Source organism: Manis javanica, chromosome 8, assembly GCF_040802235.1.
Source record: "Manis javanica isolate MJ-LG chromosome 8, MJ_LKY, whole genome shotgun sequence".
NCBI classification, from domain to species: Eukaryota; Metazoa; Chordata; class Mammalia; order Pholidota; family Manidae; genus Manis; species Manis javanica.
The window spans coordinates 42,428,880-42,434,104 of NC_133163.1; positions in this window are offsets into that span (position 1 = coordinate 42,428,880).

Here is a 5,225-nt window from a genome sequence, read left to right on the forward strand (position 1 = left end):
ATACAAATTTGATTCAACTGATCTCATTTGACAGTTTATACAAGAAGCTTCAATTCACATGTTCTCCATTTGTTTTGCTTCAGAACTTCTAAACCAAGTAGGTCTGGTTACACTGTCACTCTTATGCCCAATGTATGGACAAATATAGAGGGAAATAATCACTGGGAGGAAAATTAAGGTTTGGGTCATACACCAACTCTGCTTAGTTGGCATCCAAACACATAATCACATCGCTGAAAAGACTCCAGTAATTGCTTGTCCATTACAGATCAGCTGCAGAAAATCTGTAACTTTATTAGCAGCATGATTTAGGAATCCTGTAAACAGTTATAATTCAAGCCCTATTTGCTAAATGACCCATGATTGAAATTAATTCCAACCCTAAGAAATATTTATAGACATGTCGTTTTAAGTACTGCCTGAAGCCTTTCCAAGAAAACTGTATGCTGAAGGGTCAAAAGGCAATGTAACTGATGCCGGCTTCACGAAGCCGAAGAATGAGCTTCACAAACACTCAAGGTAGGAGATCAAGGTACAGGCTTTTATTTAGAGATAAAGTGAAAGGACAGAGCTCCTGGCTCAGGCCAGGAGGGGACAAGAGAGTCCGTAGTGGTGTGTTGTCTAGGGGGTTTTATAGGCAGTTGAGGATTTTTCAAGAACATGAGAAAATGCTTAGGGGTGTGGACTTTGTAGGATATTTACAATTAACTTGATACAAGGAACCTCCTGCTCTGTTGATGTTTCCCTGAGATACCAGCATCTTGGTCTGGGGGCATATGAAACAAGGCCACCTGCTCAGCCTGACCCCAAGGTGGGCTGAGGCATTGTTTGCTAAAGAGTAAATTAAGTGCAATCTTATCTTTAAGGTGGAATCTTTCTTGCCTTTTACTGTGTTATGGCTGGGTCTGCAGGCTAAATTAGTTTGCCCAGTTTACAAAATCACCTCATCAGGTCTGAAGGAGGAAAGACAGCACATAGGCCTGGGCCTTTAAGCATGCTAAAGTGAATCTTATACATGATTATAAATAATTAGCATAAAATAAAATTGTGCTACTCCTCTTTATCTGGGGTATATTAACTGTTCTCACTGAAGAATGACTCTACAGCTGAAGATTTAACACAGAGTTTTAGTAGGGGGGGGCGGTTCCTTGCATGTAGTTACATTGCTCTGACTGCAAATATCCTGCCTTGCTTTTTCCAGAGGCCCTCACCCTACTCTGACTATACCCACGGTCCCTGTCTCATAACCAACCTGACTCCCGACCACGATCATCCTATCCTAAGGAATATCACCTTACCATTCATCACCTGCTTAATATAAAACATCCAAATGATGCTGGGGTTCTTGTTCATGGAGTCAAAGAATGAACTTTACAAACACTCAAAGTAGGAAAGTAAATGAGAGGCTTTTATTTAGAGATAAAGTAAGAGGAAAAAGCTCCTGGCTTGCAGGAGGAGGGGACAAGAGATCCCGGGGTTGTGCATCGTCTAGGGGATTTATGGGCAGTTGAGGATTTGGGGGAACTGATAAAGGGCTTAGGGGTGTGGACTTGTTAAAAGTGGTCTTAGGATGTTTGTCCTTGATGTGACATTAAGTCCCTTTTAGCATGCTAAAGTGAATCTTACACATGATTACAAAAGATTAGCATAATAAAAGTATGAGTTACTTTTCTTTATCTGGGGAATATCAACTGATCTCACTGAAGAATGACTCTAGAGCTTAATGTTTAACAGAGTTTTGGTAGGGGGTTTCCTTGCATGTAGTTACATTGCTCTGACTCAATATCCTGCTTTGCTTTTTCTGGAGGCCCTCACCCTACTCAAACTATACCAAAGGTCCCTGTCTCACAAATGTATATATCCACAGCCCATTAAAAAAAGAAACTCATTTGTCCAATATTAGACTGTTTAAATTTTTTCATTTACTACCCATTAATATACACAGCAATCGAGCATTTGTATGGTTTTCTATTTGTCTGTAGCTGCTTAGCACCTACTGCTACTGTAATCACCATTTCCCATTTGGTTCACTTAGCACTGGTGAGCTACCTGTAGAAAGTCTGCCTGTCCTCTCCTCAGGCTCCTTGTCTCCACGAGCCATCTTATCAAGGTGGGAGGCCAAGAGAGTGTGGATGGCCCTGGGAAGTCCATCAAAACTAAAGGAAGAGCTGTGAAATCACAATCCAACGACCAAAGGTAGGCAAAGTTTCCATACACATGCACGCAAGCTTGTGTCTTTCTGGCTGTGATTAGATACTGTAGAGTAAAAAAGGCTATAACAGCTTGTAAGGAAAACAGAGGGTGTCTCAGCCACTCTTGGATGCCAAACTCACACTTAAAGCTCTCCATCATTGAAATGTAAAACTTTCTCTTATTAGAGAATGGGAAAATCTATGCATCTCCTATGAATGTGAAGTGAGTTTCCATAGAATTTCAACCCACTAACAAGATCTTTAACAATTTTGCCCACAGCCAGTGAACCAAGAACAAAAGCAGAGCCTTCCGGCTGAGAAAGCAGCTGTGTAGCTTTTGCCTCCTCCCTCCTCTGGATCTAAAGGCTGGAGAGGCAGTTAGGAGTGCAGCTAACAGGAGCTGGGTTCACCACGTGTCTTGAAGGAAGGTGTTCAAAGAAATGTGTGAGCGCTCTGAGCTTGGGCAAGGATATTCCTGGGGAACCCCATGGCCAAGCTGCCTGTAGAGCTGCTCCAAGTTGGGAGTTCCCACCCCTCAAATGTGAAAATAGCATATTTGGCTATTTGTTAACTCCAGGGGGGAAGTCCCAGGGCAAAATACCTCTAAAACGATAATCAGTGAAAGGGAGAAATAAAGTTAAGAAACCCTTTTATTTCTTTTTTTTTTTTTCCTGCTTATATGTAGTAGCCTAGGCTTTTTTGATTTTTTTTAATTTTTATTTTGCTATCATTAATGTACAATTACATGAACAACATTATGGTTACGAGACTGCCCCCATCACCAAGTCCCCCCCGCCACATAGCCCATTACAGTCACTGTCTATCAGCGTGTTAAGATGCTATAGAATCACTACTTGTGAAACCCTTTTATTTCTTACAAGCAGTCGTCCCTGTCCCTCTCCTGACCTGGCTGCTGCAGAAGAGAGCTCCACCTAACCTCTCGGGTCCAGATAAGCCCTCGCTACCCCTTGTAATTACCTACTGATATGTAGATGGACTAATTCTCTCCACTCCTTGGAAACACCTACTGATATGCCGATGCACTAAAGCCAGGGGAGAGATTCTGCAAATATTGCAATTTCACCCACACTGTTGATTCCTGTTCCTCTCCTCTCCTCCTGGGCCATCACCTTCTTCTTTTCTTCTTTTTCCCTCTATATCCTCTGTCCTAATAAAGCTTTCTCTGGGCACTATCTTTTGCTTTAGAGAAATTTAACTAAATCCTCTCTGCCTTACAACATTGATAAATTTATATTCTCACTTTATATTCACAAATTCTGACTTTTACAGTCATCATCATATTTTCATCTTATAATGCATGCTCATAACCATTCTTGAACAGCAAGGGCTCATTATAAAGTATTGTAGGTAGTCTGAAAATGGTCAAGGTTTGGGGGGATGTGACCTTTTAAAATATTTTCTGACTTGTGTGGTTAAGAAATTATATCTTACATATAACTCTATAGGTGAGATCCAGTTAAGGAGACCCAATTAATTCACCCTTTCCTCAGTGGTCCTGTCTGTACTTAGGTGTATAGGAATATGCCTATTTTAATGGATTCTGACCAATGGGTAATAAAGACTATCTTAACACATGTAGACATGTCACAATATTTCCTCAGGACCAGAAGAATACTGCCTAATATTTACAGAGAGCCCACTGTATGTCAAGTATTATTCTAAGAGCTCTCAACTGATTCACTCTTCAGGAAATATTATCATTAATCCCATTTTAAAGATGAGGAAATTGACACATGGAATGGATGAGTAATCTAGGCAAGTTACAAAGCTTGGATGTAGCTAGTAATAGAAAGAGAAACGAACACAGCGCAAATCTTCATTTCTTTATCATTTCCTCCACAATTAACTAACTTCCTCTACAAAGGCTCAAATTCTCCACAGTCTCTCAAATTTAAATAATAATAAAGCCAAAATTCAGAGCTGAATCCTCACTGGTCCAGATTCATAAAGTCCACAGTTTCCAGTACAATTTCTAGTTTATCGCTAGTTTGCAATACTTTCCCCTGCCCTTAGAAATACTGAACTGATTTTGTCCAAATAAACCTGACAAGATAATGTTTAAGTATTTTAATCTTTGTAATTAAACTAGTCTCTAGTTATCAGAGGTAATTTTGTTTGCAGATACTGTTAATATATATTATATATTCTTTCTTATATATGTATATTCTATCTTACAAGTTTCTCTGTCACAGAGAAAACTGTGTAAAATGCACATGGAGTGAGTAGGAAAAAATTAAACTCAGACATCTTTCTAGATGAACACTATTGGCTATCATGACTTTCCAAACCCATATTAGCCTCTTAGCAAATGGAGTTTGCAAAAATGAAAAATAAATTTCTTTGAACATACAGATATGATAAAACCATGACTAATCTGCAGTCATGAATAATTAAAACTTGAGAGTTTTGTTTCTAAGTATAGAAAATGAAATAAAATCACCTGTAGTCCCACCATTCAAAAATCAGTACTTAACATTTCATCACATTTCCTTCCAGTCTTTTTGTTTCTTTTTTTAACATTTAAATCAACTATCTTTGAAAACTCAAGGTTTATTTGAACCACTGATTCAAGAAGATTGTCCCCTTATGCCCAGGAAAAAATTCCTGCCTTCCTGTAATGTGTTCATCCCTGTCAAAGGCAAGTCAAGTTATTGGCAGAAAAATAAAATTATTTTAGCCATTCTGCCGTTTTCTTTCCTATTTGGAAAATAAATTCTTCAATTAAAATTAACAAATTAAGATTAACAAATGATGATTAGCATGCATCCCTTCATTTCCAGAAGTGATTTGGCTATTTTCAGTTGGTAGCTGTTACAGATGGTGTTCATAGGTATACATAATGAAAGCATCAAGTTTAAGACTTCTCCAGACCTCTGCTCCCCATCTCTGTTAACAGCCTTCCTGGTGTTAGAGATTTGTTTAATGATCAATAGAGGTTTCCATTCCTACCACTGAGTCTTTCAGAAAGCAGCATAACCAAGTCAATGTTTAACTGAATTCTTTTAGGTCTGA